The sequence below is a fragment of the Dermacentor variabilis genome, chromosome 4 (genome assembly GCF_050947875.1).
Source record: "Dermacentor variabilis isolate Ectoservices chromosome 4, ASM5094787v1, whole genome shotgun sequence".
Lineage (NCBI taxonomy): Eukaryota > Metazoa > Arthropoda > Arachnida > Ixodida > Ixodidae > Dermacentor > Dermacentor variabilis.
The window spans coordinates 187,858,736-187,882,703 of record NC_134571.1 but is presented as its reverse complement, the minus strand read 5'-3'; positions in this window follow the sequence as shown (position 1 = coordinate 187,882,703).

Genomic DNA, 23,968 nt, shown 5'->3' with positions numbered 1-23,968 from the left:
TACTGAAGGCACTGTGCAGTGGGCATGGTACTAGTGAATGAGAACACGACGAGGAGTGCTTGCTTCCCCGTTTCGGTTCAGCACCGACCTGTTAAAGCCTACCGCTGCAACCTAGAACTAGTGTTGCTAGGCGAACACCCCCGCTGCAATATATATATATATATATATATATGTATGTATGTATATATATAGCTCTTTGGCAGTTTTCGAAAACCCGGTTGAAAGGTGAGACCAAGGGATTTTTTATAAGTCGAGGTTCGCCGATCACGCATAGTTTCGTATGCACTGAGCTCTCGCCGCTTAGTTCCGCGGAAGCGAGAGGCGACTAGGTCAATTCGCTCGCCGCTGCTGCCGCTCTTCTTCACGCCATCGTTTTGAAAGCGAGTGTCCACGCTGATCGAGTGAGATGTGTTTTTCCTGTGCGCTTTACGCCATGCTTGATAAGTTAGCTAGTAAGCTAATGTTTACGAGTTTATACAGCCGTTAAAAGTACTATTATGACGTCGTATAGCTGTCTACTAATGTGCTATTGCAATTGATGGTTCGCCTTTTGGGCGAATCCGCGACTTTCTTGTTCTCGCTTTTCCAATAACTGTAGCCTTCTCTAGTAGAGGCGAGCATTTACACTGTTAGCAGTGGACCGCCAAGTAGCTGGACACGGCTAAAAGCTGACACATATGCTTGTGTTCCTTTAATCTGTTATTTAAGCAGTGACCGGTCTGAGCAATGTACACTTTTTCGCGGGGTAGAGGGATGTGATACACCACAATAGCTCTTATATTCGACGTATTTGATCAAATGTTTCGTCTGGCAGACATCTTCTTGCGTATGTTCTGCGTTCACTAACTTCCTCCGCGCGTTTTAATTTGTGAGGGGCTGAGAAAAGACGCAATGCCTTATTTTGGATTCTTTCCAATCTGTCTATAAGGTATACCTGATGAGGCTTCCATACTATACTGCCATATTCGAGAATGGGACGCACTAGAGTTTTACAGGCTAATAACAACAGAAGCAGGAGCCGCAGCCAACTTTCTTCGTACAAACCGGAGTATTTAAATGCTTTTGCGCATGTATTCTCTATGTGAACGTTCCACTTTAGGTTGGCTAAGTGCAAATATTTTATAGCGTCTGTTCGTGTTATTTCGGAGCCCACCATTTTATAATTGAATGTAATAAACGACTTCTATATGGCTAATAGTCATGCACTTTGTTTTTCTGACGTTAATTTCCATACCCCAGGTTACACACAATTGAGTAATTTTATCTAAGGAGACATTTAGGAGCTTCTGATCATCAGCATCACGCACGCGAGTGGGCACGTGAGCAGCGTCGCAGTGACAATGACTAACAGACCGCCTTTGTTTTCCATCCAGGTGCTGCTTCAACTCGTGGCGCACAGCACCTACAGTATCTGCCATCCTGCCCGTGACAGTGCTTCTTTGCACCAGTGACTCAATTTGCCTCCGTTCGTTCATCAGGCGGCGCCCTCAAGATTTGTGAACAGTCCTTTTCACTCCAGAGCTGCGGCATGGTCATCGACAGCAAGTTCAACGACAGTATTTAAGCGCTGGTATCCGTGGGACCGCTTCAGTGGGCACGTGAGCAGCGACAATGACTAACAGACCGCCTTTGTTTGCCATACAGGTGTGTAACCACATTCCTTTGTATGCTAAGAAAAGTGACCAATCGATGCTTACTGCTGCTCCCGTGCACACGGGTGTTTTTGAGCGTGTTGACTGAATGCTTCAACAGCTGTCTTCTTTTGCTATTGTCGGGAGATGTGCAAGTAAATCCAGGTCCTTCTCAAACGCGTACCAACATAATCGGCGGTGCTTCGAGCACAGACACCTCGAGCGAGGAAAGCAACCTTGCCACTAATGCCATATTAACACAATCACAACAAAACATGGAAATACTTCGTATCTTGAAGGAATTGCAGGCACAGTCAGTCGCGCTTTCAGCAAGTAACGGAGATACAAAGAAAACCATGGAAGAACTACGGAGCGGACAACAGAGTATTAATTCAACCCTCGCCAATATGAATTCCAGGCTTACGACAGTTGAACACTCACTTGAAGCAATTGACGAAGTAAAGCATGACCTCGAATGCACTGCTCTTGATATTCGCAAACAAGATCAACTGCTGCAGGCACGAATTCATGAATTAGAAGACCAGAGTCGTAGAAATAATTTAGTTTTTCATGGTATCGCCGATAAGAATGACCATGAAACATGGGATGAAACGGAACAAAAGCATCTAAATGTCCTGTCAAAATACGTTGACCCCGAACTTTCGCCGAATGACATAGATAGGGCTCATCGATTAGGGCGGTATTCTGATTCTGGATGCCGTCCGGTGATTGTGAAGTTCAACAACTTCAAAACCAGAGAAAAAATTCTGAAGTGTAAAAAGACATAAAAGAAGACATTCATGTGACAGAAGATTACTCGTTTGCCACACGCCAAGCACGCAAAAAACTTATTGGCTTCGCCAAATCGCTGACCGGCTCCCCATCCTTTAAGCTAAAGTACAATAAGTTGGTCGTGAACGACAGATCCTGCATGTATGACCCTGTAAACTATAAAACATTTGAGATTACCGCAGAACGCACCAAGCCGGTAACCCAGCGCGCGCCTTTGTCTTTCCCCGCTGCATCTAGCGCTTGTAAATCTGCCTAACCGTTACCGAGGGGCAGAGACCGTTGTTTAAGCGCAGCTCAAACATTAGTTTTATTTACTAATATCCGAAGTGGTCATCAAAAGACGTACTGAACTCTCCTCTCCCATAAGTGCGTGCTCCGCTGACATCTTCGTCCTAACTGAAACTTGGCTGCATGAATACATACGTGATTCTGAGATATTCGATTCATCAAATCGGTTCCACTTCTATTGTTGTGACAGGAAAGATCGGCAAGGTGGTGGCGTACTAAGAGCAGTCAGTAAAAAAAATAGAGCCATATTCTCTTCACATAACCTCAAGCATCGAAAATATATGGGTATCTCTTCAACTAGGCTACCGCAGAATAATCCTAGGCGTATGCTATCGACCGCCTAATGACTCTCCTACATTTGTTGCAGAGCTTCATGATACCATTAAGGTCATAGCAAAGCGTTACCCTTCGTCATCTATCTTTCTATTGGGTGATTTTAAGTTTCCAGGCATCAATTGGTCCTCGGTGCAACCATCCTCCTCTTCGGCGCTATGCAAGGAATTCACTAATTTATGTTCACAGTTCAATCTTCCGCAAACTGTTACTCAGCCTACAAGAATTACTGAAGTTACAACAAGTACATTAGACCTGGTACTAACAATATGCCCAGAACTGTGTTCAGAAATAACCTACATGCCCCGGTTAAGCGACCAGTCTTTGCTACATTTTTCTGTGAACATTCCCACACAAAAATCTGCTAGTCACACTAAAATAATACGCATGTATCATCGCGCTGATTTCAACAAAGTTAATAATGAACTAGGCTCTTTCTTGGCCACCTTTTCCGACAAATTGCACTCGCGATCGGTGAACGCAAACTGGCTCTTATTCGAGAACAAAATCTTAGATCTCACCAGCCGTTTCATACCCACTCGCGTAATATCTCATCACCTGCATGGGCCATGTTATAACGCGCATCTTAAGCCCTTGTCTAACCGTAAGAAATGCTTCTTCCGTTCAGCTAAAGAATCGCGCACTGAACATCATTGGTCCCGTTATCGCTCTGCAGCTTACACTTACAATTCTGCGGTCATGAACGCTAAAGCAAATTACCAGAAAAGCACTCTAGCGGGTATGCTGCTCAATAACCGAAGAACATTTTGGAGCGTCATTAACCCCTCTGAAACGTCTAGAATAACCCTAACGAATTCAAGTGACGAACCTATATCTGATACTGCCTGTGCAAATGTACTGAACGATGTTTTTTCGAGCTTTTTTCCAAGTGGTGAAACTACGGATTTCCCTCAACTGGCTCATAACAACTTACTCCCAATGTACCCTGTATAGCTAAATAATTGTATAATCTTAAGATATCTTGGTATAGCTAAAATCTTAAGATATAGCTATAATCTTAAGATATTGATGGTATAGCTAAAATTGATAATCTTAAGATATCTTCCAGTGCTTGTGTCGATTGCATTACTACAAAGTTCCTGAAAAGTACTAAAATGTATTCATCGCTTGCCTTAACTAAAATATTTCAGCAATCATTGGAAAACGGTGAACTACCGGCCGATTGGAACATAGGCAAGGAGGTTCCTGTGCATAAATCCTGTAATAAACACTCGCCTTTTAACTACCGGCCCATATGTATTACCAGCATCCCATGCAAAATCTTAGAGAACATATTCTTTTCACATATTGTCACTTTCCTTGAATCAAACTCGTTTTCTCATCTTTCTCAGCACGGTTTTAGGAAGTCCTATTCATGCGAAACACAGCTACTCTTACTCACGCACAAACTTCACGCAATTTTCGGCAGCCGCTCGATCGCCAACTGCATCTTTCTAGATTTCGCGAAGGTATTTGATCAGGTTTCCCATCATCATTTGTTACTAAAGCTGCGCATGGTAGGATTAGACACTAACATTCTAAAATGGCTTGAAGTGTTCCTTACCCATCGTCAGCAATTTGTTGCCGTCAAAAATGTTAATTCCACCGTTCACCCTGTTCTTTCCGGTGTGCCCCAAGGCACCGTCTTGGGGCCCCTGCTTTTTCTTATACTTATCAACGACTTACACAGTAACCTTTCTTCTTCTGCACATCTTTTTGCCGATGACTGCGTCCTTTTTCGGGAAATAAATGATAGTGACAAACACATGATTCAATCTGACCACAACGCTATCTCAACATGGTGCAAAACTTGGAATATGACTTTAAATGCTGAAAAGTGTAAACTTATGCGCATCTCTCGTGTTAATAGTGAATTGCCAGTATATATTCTTAATGGTGTGTTACTTGATCCTGTTACAAGATATAAGTACCAAGGAATTCATATTACGTCTAACCTTACCTGGCATGCGCACATTGAGCACATCACTAACAAAGCTAACCACATGCTCGGATATCTGAGACGTAACTTTCACGCAGCCCCAACTTGCATCAAACTTCTACTCTATACCACACTCGTACGTTCACAACTAGAATATGCTTCATCAATCTGGGACCCTGGTGTTAAGAGTTTGATCAACCTACTGGAGATGGTACAACACAAATCAGCGCGGTTTATTTTCTCTAACTTTCGGCGTACATCAAGCGTAACCAATCTGGGACCCTGGTGTTAAGAGTTTGATCGACCTACTGGAGATGGTACAACACAAATCAGCGCGGTTTATTCTCTCTGACTTTCGGCGTACATCAAGCGTAACCACTATGAAGACTACCCTGGGCCTAACTTCACTTGCATCACGACGCAAAATTGCACGCCTGTGTCTTTTTCGCAAAATATTTCGCCATGAGTCCATTTGCTACGAGTTACTTCTTCGGCCTTCATATATTTCACACCGCGCAGATCACATACATGAGGTAGGCATTTCTACATGCAAAACTAAAACATTCTCGGATTCTTTTATTCCTCGCACCTCATATGCCTGGAAGTACCTTCCTTCCTCAATTGCCACAATTCCTGACTCTGTATTGTTTCGGACTGCTGTTACCGCTTCTATTGAATGATATATTGTGTTGATCACTTATTCTAACTTATCTATGTCTTGGTAATTTATTGTTCTCTCCTGTTGCTTGTATTTTCAGTGTTATTATGTATTACCCACTCCCCTCTGTAATGCTTTGCCCTGAGGGTAAAATAAATAAAAAATAAATAAATAAACACAGGCGTACACAACCAGGTCATCAGCGAATAACCGAACTTTCACGCCTTCTTCAAAACAATTAGCAACGTCCTTGATATGAAAAAGAAATAATAGTGGCCCTAACACTAATCCCTGTGGTACCGCGGAGTATACCTCAAGTAAATTGGAATCAGTATTATTAATGGTCGCCTATTGTGTGCGATTGGACAGATAGCCAGTAATCCAGCCTAATAATTCTGGTTCTATACCAATAGGCCTAAGTTTCTCATTTAATTTAAGATATACAACGCAGTCAAATTCTTTTGAAAAATCAATGAATATAGCATCGGTTTGTGACCTATCAATAATTGCTGAAGCGAAGTCTTTTGTAATCTCTAAAAGTTGTGTTACTGTAGATAATCCTTTTGTCAAACTATGTTAAATTGGGCATAACAAATTATTTTGTTCTAAGTGAATCAAGATTTCTTTGTTAACTATATGCTCTAGTAATTTGCAACAGTAACTTGTAAGTGATATTGGCCGATATTTGTATACCAGTGTATTTCTTCCTTCTTTGTGAATAGGAACAACCTTCGCACATAACCAGTCCGCAGGTAACGTGGATGTACTAATCAACTCAGTGAATATGGTGCGCAAGAAGGGTGTTAATTGTTGTGCATATCGTCTCAGAAACGTGTTAGATATGTCATCAGGACCGGGCGCTTTCTTGGTATCAATTTGTAAAAGCAGGTTCAACACACCTGACTCAGAAGCTCTGGCATAACGACGGCAGGCTCAGCAAAGGATGTGCTTATTACTGGTGAACGAGTGAATATCGATTGAAATAATTATTAAATTTATTTGCTATAGCGCCTTCATTTGTTACAACAGAGCCATTAATTTATAAGTTAATAGCACGATCTTCTGATTTCGATAGATACCTCCAGAACTTTTACGATTTGTTCTCTGCAAAGTTCACTGGGGTAGTTGAAAAGGAGTTATTTCGCGCAGTACTGATCTCTGATTTTAAAGTCCGCGAGAGTTCACCTATGTCTTTTGCAGGTATTCCTTTCATTCCTCATTCTTTTCAATTTCCATTTAAGGTAGATTATATGGCGTGTTAACCAAGGAGACATATTCCTAATTCTCTGGAGTTTTGTAGGTATGAAGATTTTTTCACTATGCACGATAGCTTCTTTTAATTTCAGCCACAGCTCATTAACAGAGCTAGAAGACTCCACTGAAAAATTATCTAATGCCTCCTCCAAGTAATCTATTACGCTTTCTTCGGCAGCCCGGTTGTACTCTTTAATTTCAATATGCGAGGGATTAGTGTAACGACTAGGGCCCATAGTTGCGCACTGTCAACAATAAAATCTTATGATCCGAGATACCATCATCTATGCTTCTACTCGTTGATAAACGTTTGGGTACTTTGACCCATATGGGATAAAGACAATCTAAACATTATATACAGAAGTTGCTCAGAACTCTGCTTTCCCTCTGTGTCCCCAGTTAGTCCTTCCCAATTGATGTCCGGTAAGTTGAAATTCCCCGTTAGCATTATCTTAGTGCGTGGGTTTGTCACGCTCTGTAGATAGTCATGCACTTGCGCTAGGTATTCATCTGGCGCTCCTGTGTATCTATAAAAAGCTCCTATTATGAGTGAGTTCTTATTAAGCTTAACCCTACACCATGTACTCTCATGATTTGCTATGCCTATTTCTCTTTGGAAGGGTAGGTAATTCTTTGTCGCAATAGCCACTCCACCTCCACGCACGTCACAATCTGTGCGTAACAATGTATACGAGGAGGGGACTACTTCTTAATAACGGATTTCAGGATATAGCCACGTTTCTGTAATTATGATAACATCTGGACAGTACAGTAGTATTATTTCTTCACATTTATCAACGTTATTAACAATACTAGGGGCATTGAAACATAGCAACAAAAGCGAGGCAGGGTTTTTTATTCGGTCAGGCGATCGTACCACTACGTCCCGTATCAATGTCTCGCTTTGCCAGCCCTACTTGGACTCGCTTGTTTTCTCGATCAAGCGACACAAGCGTAACTTTATGACCGTTTGCATGATTTCCTTTGGCTGACTGCCATAGCTTTCTACGCCATCGGCAGAGTAATCTTCCGACATCGATAGCGAACTGTCTTTCAGATTAAAGCATTAATATTGGCAGTTTTTCTGTGAAATCTTAAAAGCGCAAGATTACAGGACGCTCTCAATTTTCTTTATTAGAGCCAACTCTGGGAATACGCCCCAGCGAACGAACTTCAACGCCCAGTATATCCCCGATAACGTCCTTCACAAAAAATCCTGCTCATGAAATCGTGTAGCTACCTACATAATCGTTGTGCTCAAAAGGTTTCACTTGTGAGTGAAGCGCTGGATTGTCTGCCAAAGCTTTTGTGCTACTCCAAAAAAGTTTGCGTTGTATCTGCATAATTTTTATGCCAAAGCATTATGTGCCCTATTACCCAAAAATCCGGCGTTGTCGGCAGCATGACCGAATGATGGCACCAAAAATGAATGACGGCAATGAGTAAAACCACATCAAGAAGTACAGAAATTATGAGAATTGTCTACTAAACTGTAAGCATTGCTTGGCTCGCCTGAGATTTCCGTTTTGCTTAGTTTTGCTTGTCCTAGGTTATGCGCGTATAACCATGGCCTTTCCGGTGGCAAAGAATGCTTACGCTTCAATAGACAATTGGCAGATTTTTTTTTTTGCCGCATCGGTACTCCTCAATGCAATCGTACCGATTGGGCCGGAACACCGGGCTCGAGATTTTACCTCACGGGTTGCAGAATCAAACGTCTTTCCTTTCTTTAGATCGCTATCATCATCGCCTTGACGGAGCAGAGCGCTGGAAAGCGAATGGAATGGAATGGAATGGAATAGAATGGAATGGAAAAACTTTATTTCTCTATATCTCAGAGAGATTGGCGGTGGGCCGGTGTCTTCATGTTTTGAGTCCTGGATGCTTCACAAGGTCGGCGCCCCTATTCCAGGGCACCGCTGAGTCTTGCTGCCTCGCAGGCGTGCTGCACAATTGCCCGTTGGGCGGCGAGCTCGCTGCTGGTGAGCAGACCCTCCCATTGTTCCGCACTTGGGTTATTTACTTTATGGAATGCGAAATTACGCTTGCATTCCCACGTGATGTGGTATAACGTGGGGGTTGTTCCGCACCACGGACATGTATCCCTGTACTGGGTAGGGAACATTTTGTGTAATGTGTGCAGGTTGAAGAACGTACCTGCTTGCAGTCTTCGCCAACTTACTGCCTCATGTTGTGTGAGCGATGTGTGGGGTGGGGGGTATTTAAGTCTCCTTCCTCTGTAGTGGTGAAGTATTTCTGCATACGTCGGCTCCACCGTTAAGGGGGCCTCTAGGGTTTCCAACTGCCCTGCTCGGTGCGTGAGTTCGCGAACTAGGTGGTCCACCCTTGAGTTGCCCTCTATCCCGGTGTGTGCCGGTATCCAGAAGATCCTATGTTTTATCTTTTTGTTAGGAGGCTCTGTTTTGAGGAGGATTCTCAGTGCTTCCTTACTAACTCTGCCTTGTGTGTAATTCCTGCATGTTGCTTTGGAGTCCGTTAGAATTATCAGAGATTTGTTCCTGCGGTAAACTTCAGCCGCCGCTAGAGCTAAGGCGACTTCCTCCCCCTCCGTTACCGTGCAGTTTCTCACGGTCGCGCAGCTAATTGGTTCTCCCGTGTGGTTTACCACTGCTGCCGCGACTCTAAACATTCTAGTGTTGCGGTCCCATGGCTATACGGCCGCGTCTGTGTATACTGTGTTTTCTAGTGCGGCTAGGTTTCGTTCCACGAAATCTGCTCGTGCTTGCCTTCTGGCGGCGTGGAGATTCGCGTCCATGTTTCTCGGTAGGGGGCTAACCTCCAGTGTCTGGCGAACGCTGTCTGGGATGCTAGCAGCCCGATCCTCTATTCCGTCTGTGTTATGCCCTATTCTTTTAGGAGCTTGCGGCCGGTGGCAGTCTGCTGGAGTCTGGCTATCTGTGCAACGAGCTGCGCTTCCGCGAGTTCTTCGAAGATGTTGCTTAGGCCCATCTGTAACAGTTTATCGTTGGGCGTGTTTCTAGGCAGATGTAGCGCCGTCTTATACGCTTTCCTTAGTAACGTTTCCGTCTGTTCTTTTTCGTGCTTTATCATGTTGTGGTACGGGAGCGAGTACGTGACTCTGCTGACCACTAGGCTTCTGACCAGCTTGATTGTGTCTTCTTCTCTCATTCCGCTTCTTCTTTGAGACACCCTCGTTATCATTCGGCTTACTTGTTCTGTCGATTTTTTTAGTAAGCTGATTGTGTGGCTGCATTTCTTGCTTCCTTGAATCCACATGCCTAGGACGCGTATCATGCTCCTTTCATGTATGTTTTGTCCCTCTAGTTTTACTATTAGTTCTTCCTTGGTGGGCTTTCTTCCCACTCTCAGGATTTCTGATTTTTCGGTGGGGCACGCCAGGCCCCTTTCTCTGACGTATTCTTCCACGCACTCGGCCGCTTCCTGCAATTTTTCTTGCTTTTGTCCCAGGGAGCCTCGGTTGACCCAGACCGTGATGTCGTCAACATATATTGCATGCTGGATGCCATCAATCTTGCTGAGTCTTCGAGCCAGTCCGATCATTGCGATGTTGAAGAGTATTGGTGAGATCACGGAGCCCTGCGGCGTGCCTTTGCGTGGAGTGGTAAAGACGTCACTTCGCAGATCCCCCAATCCCACCGTTGCCGTGGCGTTTGGTCAGAAAGGCCCTCACGTAGTCGTGGATTCTCTTGCAGCAGTTGGCGTTGTTCAGTCCTTCCATGATGGCTTCGTGGCTAACGTTGTCGAAGGCCCCTTTGATATCTAGGGCCATGATAACATTTTCGCCTGCTCTGGGTGACGTGTTTATGATCTCTTCTTTTATCTGTAGCAGGACGTCCTGTGTTGACAGGTTCGCCCGGAAGCCAAACATGCTGTGCGGGTATAGCTCCTTGTCCTCCAGGTGGTGTTGGATTCTTCTGGTGACTATCCTTTCGTAGAGTTTACCGAGGCACGAGTTGAGGGAGATGGGCCTCAGGTTTTCAATCTGAAGTTTTTTGCCGGATTTAGGTATCATCACCACGACAGCGTGCTTCCATTCCTTCGGTATCGTGCCCTATGCCTACAGTGTGTTGAGGTATGCTGTGAACTGATCTATCGCCTCGTCGCTGAGGTTGCGTATTAGGGAGTTTCTGATCTTGTCGGCGCCCGCGGCTGTGTTTTTGGTTGTCGCTCTAATTGCCGCGTAATCTTCCTCTCTTGTAATCGGTCTGTCCATGTGGGGGTTCTCTGTCCCCAGATACTCCCCGTCGTAGCCTTTGGAATTGTCTTTGCCGTAACATTTTACACGCACTGCCTCCAATAGTTCCTCGTCGGAGCCTTCGTGCTGGTAGACCAGTTTCTGGATTGCTATGCCGCTTTCTGTTTTCGTTTTGGTTGGGTTCATGAGGGCTTTTAGTATGCGCCACGTTTTGGCTGTGCTGAGCGTGCCGTTCAGTGAGCTGCAGAACTGCTGCCACCCTTGCCTGGCCACCTGTGTTGCGTACTCTTCTGCCTTCTTTGTGATCTCTGCTATCTTCTTCTTGAGTTTCCTGTTTAGCTTTTGTCTTTTCCAGCGTTTTGTGAGGCCGCGTCTTGCCTCCCATCGCCCGAGTAGCCGCCGGTCCACCTCCGGTGTTTGTTCTGTTCTATCTATTTCCTGTGTGTAGAGTTCTTGTATCTGTTTTAGTTGTTGGCTCCATTCCTCTATTGAGGTGATTTCCCTCTTTAGTTGTTCGCTGTGCTTACGGAAGGCGTCCCAATCTGTGATATGGGCTGTGCTGATTTTTCTTTTTACGTTCTCCGCTTCGATTGTGGTTTTCAGTACATAATGATCGCTGCCTAGGTTCTCTAGCAGGTTCTCCCACTCGGCCTGCTTTGCTCCTTTAACAAATGTTAGATCTGTGCAGGTGTCTGGGCTAACGCTATTACCCTGGTGCGTTGGCTGATTTTCGTCCGTTAAGAGGACGCAGCCTGTGTTTTCTGCCGCAATGCATATTTGCTGCCCCTTCTTTTCGATTTTCTGGTATCCCCAGCTCGGGCTTTTAGCATTGAAATCCCCCGCAATTATTAGGGTGTTTGACTTGGCTAGCACGTTTGCTTCTGCAAAGAGTTTGCCGAAGTCACCGCCTTTCTGCCTAGGGGGACTGTATAGATTGACTATAAATGTGCTTTTAGCTTTGTGCTTCTTTTTGGGTATTATCTCGGTTATTATGTGTTCGATTTTCGTGTTCTCAAGTCCTTTGTGAGCTATGGTGACTATCTTGTTGCTAATGAGGATTGCGGTGCGTCCGCTCTCCTGGCACGTGTATCCTTTTAGGGTGGGTGTTGTATTAGTTTCTTGTAACATAATAATGTCTGGTGGTTTGTGTCTAGTGTTTATGTACTGCTGTAGGAGTCCCTGCTTTCGCCGGTATCCCCTACAGTTCCATTGCCATATTTCTAGTTTGTTTTTTCCTGCCATGATGTATTATTGTTGTTGTTACTTTGGCTTTCTGGTCCGAATCTTCTCTCGTTAAAGAGCCTGTCTCTGGCGTCATTAGTGCTTCTCTGTGTGTTTTGGTTTTTTACGTAACTGCGGAAGTTTTGGTCTTGCAAGGCTATTTTCTGTTGCATGTGTAACATTTGATTCTGCATTGTATGCATGAAGCTTTTTAGTTCGTTTCTAAGACTCTGTTCTTCTGATTGTTGTGTGGTCGGCCCTACTGGTGGGCTCGGCGTTCGCCCCGGTGAGTTCCCGCCTTGCCTCTGCAACTGCATTTCCCTTATTAGGTCGTCTATTCTCTTTTTTAGCTGCCGCGTTTCTTCTCGGCAGAGCTCAAGTTCTTTTTTAAGTGCTCTATTTTCGTCAGCTAGTTTCTTTTAGTTGTTTGTTTGGTTCTTTTGACCCGAGTGCGGAAACAATGATTTGGGAGGGCCTGCTCCCCAGCTCACCTGGACTCCGCCTTTCTTCTGTTGTTGTTGCTTCTGCTGCCCCGGGCTGCCGTTCTGCTTCCCCAGGGGTGGGAAGGACTCGTCCCTGGGTGCGCCACGGCTTCGACTCCGTCCTCGGCTCCGGCCCCTGCTTCGGCTCCGCGACTGGTCCTCGTAGCCGGCCCCGTTGTGGCTCTGGGATCGGCCCCTGTCGCCCTCCGAGCTGAACCATCTCGGGTGTCGCCATCGGCTCCGGCTCCGGCTCTGCCGCTGGCCTTTCTGAGGGGGTCGCCCTCGCAGCTCTCCGGCCGTCTTGAATCACAGCTTGCAATCTTTCGTGCCGGTTGCGTGATCGCCGTCGCAAACCAGGCACCTGAGTGTGCATTGGTGTCCTTCTGCCGGATTCTGCGTCCCGCATAGTTTGCAGGCCTTGGTCTCCGGGTGCGGACAAACGTCCGATCGATGTCCTTGCTTGCAGCAAATGTAGCAAATCTGCCGCGTCGGACGGTATGGGTAGCACCACATCTCTCCTCCGTAGTATAGGACTTGCCTTGGGGTTATGGGGCCGTCGAAGGTGATGACGGCGGATTTTGATTTTCCCAGCATGCGGGCGCTGTGGATCGTGACTCCTTGAGTCTGCACCCGTAGGTTGGCCTTGAGTTCCTCCGGCGATGTTCCGGGGTCTACGCCGTGGATTACCCCTCGTTGGGTGTCCTCGGGGACTGCCACGTAAGCGTTTACTTCATGGGTGCGTTCCCCGAACGTGAGATGGGAGATGCGTCTCACGTATTGGGCCGCTTCCTCGTTATCTGTGCTTACAATAATGATGTTCGAGCCGTTGCGAAGTCTGATAATCAAGTCTTCACCTTTACATTTCGAGTTGGTTGGAGCGAACACCAGCGGCCGCAGTAGCGCGTGAGGCCTTACGTGAGTTGAGAGTGCATCGCCGCGACGCCACGTGATCCTCGCTGTCGCTCTCGCAAGCCTCTGTTATGCGCGCGTTCCCTTTTCATGCAAGCTCTCGCCCGAGTCCTGACTCGGCAAAGCCCAAATTAAAGAAACCGCGCTCGCTTGCCCTCGAGAGGTACATAACTCGAAGGAAGCCCAGCAGCCTTCAATTGGGCACATAACAGGGGAGCGCGAAAAAAAAGGACGATGAAAGGAACGTACACAGGATGGGCGCAAAATTCCAACTACATTTCGGAACGTAAAATTGGACATTAGCCCATTCCAAAAATTCATTTGGCCCACGTTCAAAGTTCACGTTGGCCCACCCTCATATGTAAGTTGGCCCACTCCCAAAGTAAAGTTGGGTCACCCTCAAATTTCAAGTAGGCCCACCCCCAAAGTTAACTTGGCCCGCTCGATATTTAACTTCTGTCATCCTAAGAATTCAAGTTGGCCCACCCCCAAACTTAAGTTGGCCCACGTCCAAGGTCTAAGTTGGCGGCCCCTCCTTAATTTAATTTGGCTCGCCTACAAATTTCAAGTTCGCCCACACCCAAATTTCAGTTTGACCCAACTGCAAATTTCAAGTGGAACCACCCCCAAATATAAGTTCGCCCACCCCTACGACAAGCTTCTTCGTGCATTTTCTAAGGAACCGCAATGATCTCTATAGAAATTCTCTTATTCTATCTTATTTTTATTTTATATTTTTATTTCATCTCATATGCCTAACGTTCCACAACGTTGTGAACGACAATAAACGTCGTCGTATTTGCTGGAGGTTGCTGAGATCCTACGCCTCGTCCTGCTGCTCTGCACTCGAGCCTTGCCCACAATATCGCCCTGCACTATGCCTCATCCCGCCACCTCGTTGCCTGCACCACCGGCTGCCACTGTCGTCAACGCGGGCGTCCCTCGTCAACGCGACTCACCCATTTTCAGTGGGACCGCCGAACACGACATGGAAGACTGGCTGTCATGGTACGAACGTGTAAGTGCCCATAACAAATGGGATAACCAGTCTAAGCTGACCCAGCCAAACTTCGGTTCTTCAACCACGAATCCGACTTCATAAGCTGATCCGCGTTTAAGACTCTTTTTACCGAAGTGTTTGACCGCCCAGCTGTGCGTAAGCTACGCGCTAACAGCGTCTGCGCCAGAGCACACAGCAGCCTGGAGAGACATTTCCTAGCTACATTGAGGATGTTCTCGATTTGTGCAAGCTGGTAAATCCCAGCATGTCAGAGGATGACAAGATCAAGCACATCCTCAAGGGCATAGAGGACAGCGCATTCCAGATGTTGCTGGCCAAAAGCCCGCCTTCGATCTACACCAGGTTGTGCATACCCCAACGCACCAGACTGTGGTATCAAGTTCGATTCTCGGTCTCGTCTTCATATCCCAAAACGTCAGTCAGCTAGGTTATACTGTCGATATCGTGCCCGGTATATCAGACCATTTCTCTGTCCTTTTTAAAAGCCAACTGTGGCGTAAAGCTGAGAGCAGCAAGCGAAGGCCCTACTATGATTTTAATAATGCGGAGGATGTCAGCATATTAGACTTCTTGGAACAAGACTATTTCTTTTTACAGTGTCACAAAAACTTTACAACTATTAATAGTTTGTGGCTGCACTTCAAATGTGCGGTGCTTCATTGCATGAATAAATACATCCCGAAAAAACATAAGAGCAAACATCGAAGCCCCTGGATAACGCGCGAAATCGTTCATCTAAAGCGGCGCGTAAAACGACTATGGTCTAAAAACAAGAGAGAAAGCGGCACCTTGGCTATGCTGCGATCGGATTTGCGTTCAAAAATAAAATCGTCCAGATTCACTTTTTTTTAGCGTTAAAATGCACAACTTCCTTTCCAGCGATCCGAGAAAGTTTTGGCTTCACTTGACGCAAAAGAAGGAACCAGTTAATAAATTGACAATACATGTTAAAGACGTCACTCACCCAACCTGTATAGCAACGGCATACAACGACTATTTTTCGTCCGTTTTTCTGCGCATTGCCGATAACAATATAGATTTCAGCCACACAACTATGTATGAACTTCCAGAGCTACTAATCACACAAGAAGGTATTTCTTCAGCATTGCTTAGCTTAGACATTAGGAAATCTTCGGGACCCGACGAAATCCCAAATGCATTTTTGTTTAGATACGCTGAGTGGTGTGCCAAGTATATTTATATTATTTTTAACAAACGTTTACAGAAAGAAGTTCCGTCTGACTGGAAAATAGATAAAATTACACCGATACATAAGACTGGAGATAAGCTCACAGTAACTAATTATCGCCCGGTGTCGTTGTTGTGCACAGATAGCAAGGTATTGGAACATTTTCTTTTCAAACATTTAAGCAGCTTTCTAGAAGGCAACAGTTTTTTCTTGAACAGTCAGCACGGATTCAGGCGTGGCCTTTCAACAGTGACACAGTTACTCCACATTACTAATGATTTGTTTGCACTTATTGATAATAGTGGCCAGGTCGACATAATCTTTCTAGACTTTGCAAAAGCCTTTGAAAAAAGCGCGGATGTGTGTCGCGTCGGCTCCGCACATTTTGAATGATGCTCGGCGTACATTCGAAGAATTCACCGACGCCTTATTATCGAGAAGGAAGTGCAAGTTCCACGGACCACCCTGATATCATTCTCAAGTAGGTGACACCGTTTATTTTCGGCACATCGACCACTTTACATAGCGCCACGCCGACACGGCCGCTAAGCCTGACCCAACGAAGCTGGTGGCCGGAGCCCCGGTGGCTGGAGCCCCGCCTCTTTTCGGGTTAGAGCTGCAAGATGGCAGCGGTGAGCGTCGAAGGGGATGATATAACGAGAGAAAAGTATGAGGACGAAGCAGGTTGGCGTGTTGTGAAGAGAGGAGGATGTGCCAATGAGCGGACAAAATCTCACGGAACCAAGGATCAGGCGGCGCGCTTCTCCAGCGAGAACGCATTCAATAATAGGTGAACAAGGGACAAAAAGCAAGACAAATCATGGCGCCAAGCAGGATGCCCAGTTTGCCGAAGGCGGAGTACAAGATAATAGTGCGCCCACGTGACAGCTTCAAGGTCACCGACTATGGGATCAATCGCCTAGAATGCTGCGTCGCCAACGCCGCGGGAATCCCCAGGAACGAATCGGAAGATGACATGGTGTGTGCCAACTACAAACAGAACATTCTAGTGATCAGCACGCCATCGGAGGAGCGTGCCGAAAAATACAGGACTATCACTCGACTGAGGATGGGAGACAAGGAGTTCGAAGCCAACGCGTACGAGCCGGCTCCGGAGGATACATCTAAGGGAGTGATAAGAGGAGTAACGCACGAGGTGTCTCCTAGAGAAATAGTGGAGATGCTTCTAACACCAAGGAATCCGACGGTCGTCATGGCCGAAAGGATGGGAAACACCACGAACGTCATCATCCTTCTTGACGGGCATCACGTCCCAAACTACGTGAGATGCGGAAGGGCACTGGTCAAGTGCTCACTATACCGGAAGCAAATAGACATATGCTACCAGTGCGGACGCCTCGGACACAGAGCCGATGTCTGCCCGAATCCGAACAGCAGGATATGCAGAGGCTGCGGCATGGAGAACCCGCCACAGGACCACGAGTGCGAAGCGAAGTGCCAGCTCTGCGGCAAAGACCACCCTACGGCGGATCGCCGATGTAATGCCAGATACAAGTTACCGTACTTGGTAAAAAGGCGCCACTGGGAGCGAGTCAGACGAGAGAAATAAGAAGCGATGTACCACGAAAGGGAAGCTGAAAGACTGTACAGGCCAGGACGGGAAGACTGGAGACAGCGGTCGGAACATCGGACAAAGGACGGATCTGGACTAGAAGATTTCCCCAAGCTCCAGACAAGGGAAAGGGGCCCACCCGACGTCGAACAGAACCAGATCGAGATCGCGGTCCAGATCGAGATCCAGACCCAAGACCAGTAATACCGAATCTCCCAGAGCACAGGGGGGAGGAGGATCCCAGAGCCCAAAAGGAAAGAGCCACGTCAACGGGGTGCCGCCGGACCCTTACAGGTGAGCTGGGAGGACGCGGCTTCCGGGGCGCGTGCGGAGGCAGAGGCTGCTTTTCAAAATACAGTTAAGACGCTAGAGAAAGAATTGGCGCAAATCAGGCAGAGCAATGTTGCGTTTATGGATGAAATTAAAAAACTCAGGCAAGAGAACGACCGTTTGAGGAGCGGGAAAGTGCCACGCAACGAGGAAACCGCGAGTTATAAGGGAGGAAAAAGAGACAGCAATGGAAGAGGACGTAGCCCTCACCGCCATTAAACGTAAAACCGAGAACGCTCCGATTGAAACCGGAGTAAAGAAACCCAAGCCAGCCACGACGCTCCAAGGAAGACAGGGGGAATTTGAACAGAAAATCGAAACCAGCATCAAACAGAACGAAACAAAATTTGAAACTAAACTAGAACAACTGGAAGTGAGGCTTGAGGCAAAGATAGAGGCAAAGATAGAGGTGCTAGGAAAGGCGATACTACAGCAAGTGCAACAAATGATGGCTGATTTCGAAACCAAACTAGCAATATGGGGACCGCAAACAAGTCGCGGGGGACCGGTTAAGACGGCCATTAAGCCGTACACTAGGCCCCCCGTATCCGCCGAAGGATTGGAGAACCTGTAATGCCGCCATGGACAGATGAATTAGATACACGATTTGGCCATAGAATTGTAGAGGATACGATCGAAAACGATACATTTTGCAACAACACCTTAAAGACAAAGAAAACCCGGATATTATAATGATGCAGGAAACAAATGGGCTGGCAAAATTGTCGGGTTACAAGTCCTTTGGTACTGCCGAAGGGGAGCCAAAGGCGCTAACGACGTTGGTAAAGCGAAATCACTCGGTCGTTCAACACGACACGGAAGATAAGTCAATCGATCACATTCTTTTAGAACTCATACCCATGCGGAAAACGAAGGACAGTCTCTTTGTATTAAATATTTATAGCAGTCCAAGGTGCAGACACCATAAATTTCGATCGCTTTTTAAAAAAACCCTAGCCATAGCGGACAACCGAGCGATACTCATCAGAGGCGATTTTAACGCCCAACACGCGGCATGGGGTTACGACTCAAGAAGGCAGGAACCTATGGCTAGACGCGCAACAGGAAGGCCTGACCCTTGTGACCGACCCATCGGTTCCCACGAGAATAGGTACCAGTGTTTGCGCGGATAGTACGCCAGATTTAACATTCACCAAGAACATACGGGACACGCAGTGGACAAATACGCAACACGACTTTGGGAGCGATCACAATATACTAGAAATAACGGTAAGGGCAGGACCGCGCAAGACAAAGGGTAGACCACTTAAGATTGTCGACTGGGACAAATTCAGGAAAATAAGGGAGGAGGCCGACGACACAACACAAGGTATTGAGGAATGGACCGAAAAACTAAAGGGAGATGTGGCGGCAGCTACGAAAATGGTCCCGCCGGAGGCGCATTTAGAGAACGTAGACAGTAAGCTTCTACACATGTGGCAAGCTAAGGCAGGGTTGCAACGGAGATGGAAAAAACAAAAACACAACCGGACGCTTCGTAGAAAGAGAGCCAAATTGAACAGGGACATAGAAAAGTACGTCCAGCAGCTATGCAAACAACAGTGGGAGGAAAAATGCAACAACATGGACAGTCAGATAGGAATGGCAGAAACGTGGAACATTCTTCGATATTTGTTAGACCCGGACGGGACGAAGTCGGCACATAGGCAAAATATAAATCGGCTAATACAAACGTACCGAGGGACAGAGCAGGACTTCCTCAAGCAAATCGAGAAAAGATACATCTCGCAAGCGCTGCCCGTCATACACCCGGACTACACAGGGCAGGTAAATGACGAATTAGACAGCAAAATCGGCGAGTCAGAGGTCAGGGCAGCCCTGCAGGAACTCAATACCAAGTCGGCACCCGGACTAGACGGTGTAACGAATAAAACGCTAAGGAACTTGGACGATGAGTCTATAGCTAAGTTAACCGAATATATTAACGAATGCTGGGAGGCAGGGCAGATTCCGCAGCAATGGAAGACGGCACAAATCGTGTTAATATCTAAACCGGGCAAGCGACTGCAAATTGAGAACTTGAGACCCATATCTCTCACTTCTTGCGTGGGGAAACTCATGGAGCACGTGGTCCTAGCGAGGATAACCACCTACCTCGAAGACTGCGACGCGCTCCCGCCCAGGATGATGGGATTCAGGAGAAACCTCTCAGCGCAGGACGCTCTGTTACAACTAAAACATCAGATCATAGACGATTCGGGCAGATCGACAAAAGCAATTTTCGGGTTGGAGCTAAAAAAGGCCTTCGATAACGTAACACATGCAACGATACTAGATAGAGTAGGCGAACTAGGACTGGGAAAACGCACGTATGATTATGTACGCAATTTTCTAACGGGTAGAAAGGCAAAGATCACGATAGCGGACCTAGTTTCGGAGGATATCGAGATAGGCAGCGCAGGTACACCACAGGGCTCGGTCTTATCACCGATGCTATTCAATCTGGCGCTAATCGGGCTGCCAGCCAAGCTAAAAGAAATCGAGGGTCTAAATCCTACCTTATACGCTGACGATATCACCCTATGGGTGAGAAACGGAAATGACGGGCAGATAGAACAAACGCTTCAAACAGCGGTCGAAACAATCGAAAAATATCTAGAGGGGACAGGGCTAACGTGCTCGGCAGAGAAATCGGAGCTGTTACTGTACAGACCGACTCGCAGAGGTCGCAAACCAGGCAACTACAGGGAAGAGCTCACCCATAGAGAGGAGATACAGTTAAAGATGGCCGATGGGAAACCCTTACCCAAGGTCGATAGGATCAGGGTATTGGGGCTCCTCATTGAAGCAAGGGCAACAACAGAGAAACCCTCAGAAGACTGGAGGGAACTGTAGCGCTAATCATGAGGCTAATCAGAAGGATAACAAAGAAACATAGCGGGATGAAAGAGGAAAACACGATCAGGTTAATACAGGCCTTCGTAATAAGTAGTATAGTGTACGTGGCGCCGTACTTAAAATGGCAGGTCGCGGAAAAGATCAAACTAGAATGCCTCATTCGGAAAGTATACAAACTAGCCATAGGACTACCGATCGGCACCAGCATGGACAAGTTGCTGCAATTAGGCCTACACAACACGATAGACGAGCTCATTGAAGCGAAATGTACGGCGCAATATGAATGCCTCTCTAAGACTATAGCAGGCAGACACATCCTAGAGAGATTAGACATAGGTTACCACACACAGCATGGTGTCAAGGTGGACATCCCGAGAGAGACGAAGGAAAGATTGGTAATACCTCCCATACCAAAGAACATGCACCCAGAACACAATAAGGACAGAAGAGAGAACAGAGCGAAGCAAATACGGAAGAAATTCGGCAGCGACAAGGACGCAGTGTTCGTAGACGCGGCTCGATACAGTCGCAGACGGGGGTTTACGGCAGCCGTAATCGATAGGGAGAAACTGTGCAAGACGTGCGCGACGATATGCACCACAATAACGATATAGCTGAAGAAGTAGCCATAGCGCTCGCAGTAGCTCAGACTAACGCAACCGTGATAGTCAGCGACTCTCAGACGGCAATAAGAAACTTTGCCAACGGCCGAATCTCCCCGGAGGAACTGCGCATTCTTCTCGCAGGAGGTTAAAATTTCAAAAGAAAGGTGTACATCACATGGACACCCGCTCACACCCTCGCGGAGGGCGGCAACAACGAGGCGGCACACAACGCGGCTCGAGGGCTTACGGACCGAGCCGCAGTCGCAAGTGACGCCCCGACACCCTCCGGACGTGACGGTGCGGTAAATGAGTGGGAGTGAATGACATTACGAAACATTATAGGTTACAGAGGCGCATATTCCCGCGATCTTACGCAAAATTGACGAAAAAGAGTCTGTCGCATGGCGGCAGTTACAAACTAGGACTTATCCAAATCCTGCGCTCTCGCACATCATATATCCGGATGTATATCCTACGGACAAATGCAAAACATGTGAATCCAGAGCCACTCTGGAGCATATATTATGGGAATGCCGAGGGATAAATAGCAATAAAGAAAACGCGGCCTCTAGCAGCAGCCTTCGCACGCGCTGGGAAGCCGCGCTGCTCAGCCCCGCACTCGCAGGGCACACAATAAAGTTCTTTCCTCCTCCTCCTTTGCAAAAGCCTTTGAGCGCGTGTCGCATTCCAGAATGATATTAAAACTAAAGCATCTCTTTAGAAATGAGCGTATCCTGAGGTGGCTTGACTCTTACCTAACGCAACGCCAACAATATGTTCAAATAGGTGACTCTAAATCACCAATGGTTCCAGTCCTTTCAGGCGTTCCTCAAGGGTCCGTCTTTGGACGATTACTTTTTCTTGTTTATCTGAATGATCTCTCGTTTGAAACTTCTGTACAATGTCGATTTTTCGCGGATGACTGCGTTGTTTATCACGCCATTCAAGCTAAAGATGACCAATTACTCTTAAGCAATTCTCTAACATCAATTTTTAACTGGTGCCAGACCTGGAAAATGAGCCTAAATATCCCTACGTGCTCCGAAATGAGCGTAACAAAAAAGAAGAGTCCACTATCGCATGCGTACAAAATTAACGACGTTGGCATTACTCTTGTCGATACGTTTAAATATCTGCGGAGTAAAATATCTCGCGATTTAAGATGGAGTGCGCACATTAAAAACATAGTTTCGTCAGCCTCAAGAAGACTATGGTTACTTCGGCAACGTCTGAAGCATTGTATGAGCAAGACAAGACTAGTTGGTTATACTACACTGGTGCGTCCTGTACCTCAATATGGTGATTTCGCTTGGGACCCGCACACTAAGACTGACACAGACAAGCTGGAAAAAGTACAAAAAGAGCACTCAGTTTTATTTTTAATGCCTACGGAAGACAAGTGTCACAATCTGATCTCCGTTCAAGGTCTGGTGTTCCAACACTGGAGGAACGCCGTAAGCTACACCGTGTGAAGATGCTTTACACGCTAGTCAAAGGCGAAACTAAAATGAATTTTGACAAATACTTACAGTTTAACACGTGTAGAAGTACCCGCGGAAAGCACGCACTTACCCTTATTGTACCCCAGGCTAGAACTATCGCTTATCAATTTTCATTTTTTCCTAGAACGATAAGAGAATGGAACAGGATTCTACAAGAGAGAGCCATTGACTATCAGCCTCGTTGAGCCATTACCGTAACATATCCTGACGCCTCTAAGGAGCAGGGATCCGATATTTATATGCTCTAGTACAGTAAACAGGAATGAGTGATTCACTCTGTCGAACGCTTTAGCCAGGTTTAGCTGTACCATTGCCACCTGTCCAATCCCCTCAGCTGCACACTCTAGCACCGATCTCGCAACATGAATGTTCGTCTGAATGGACCGGCGCCTGATGCCACATGTTTGATGATCATCGACCACAAATCGTATTGCAACTTGCAAACGGTTAGCTAATACCTTCGCAAAAATTTTATAATCCACATTGCATAAGGTAATAGGTCGATATCCGTCAACTTTCTGCAATTTAGTCTCATCATCGCTTTTAGCTATAAGGACGGTGTGCCCTTCGTACATTGTGGCGGTTAGGTACCCTACTTCCAAGGCCTCACGGTACACCTGAGGTAATAATGGCGATAAGAGGGAACGAAAACACTGATAAAATTTGGCATTAAGGCCATCCGGGCCGGGCGTCTTACCCTTCGTTAACGAATCGATGCATGTAGTTACCTCATTAATATCAATGTTTTCATTTGTATAATCGTAATCATCCTGATTTAACTGGGGCAGCAACGATACAATTTTTTTGGCAGCATCTGTATCCAATGGCTTATGGTCTCGAAATAGTTTTTGATAATATTCGAAAAACGCTTTAGTTAGTAGAGAAGGCTCATTAACAATGATTCCACCATACTCTATATCTAGTATTTGTTTAGACAGCGCGTGTCGGCGCTCATCACCAAGGGCCCTACTGCAAGCCTCCTCTTCCAGGAAACGCTGCTTTCGCGCGCGCACTAGTGTACCTCTGTATTTTTCTGCATTCAAAGTTTGTAACTGTGCCTTGACCTTCTGAATATCATCAATATATTGACCCGTATGCAGGCATTCAAGCTCATGCAATTCACTCAGAAGTCTATACAATGCTTTGTAATTATTCTTTTCTTCAAAGGCCAATATTATTGATTC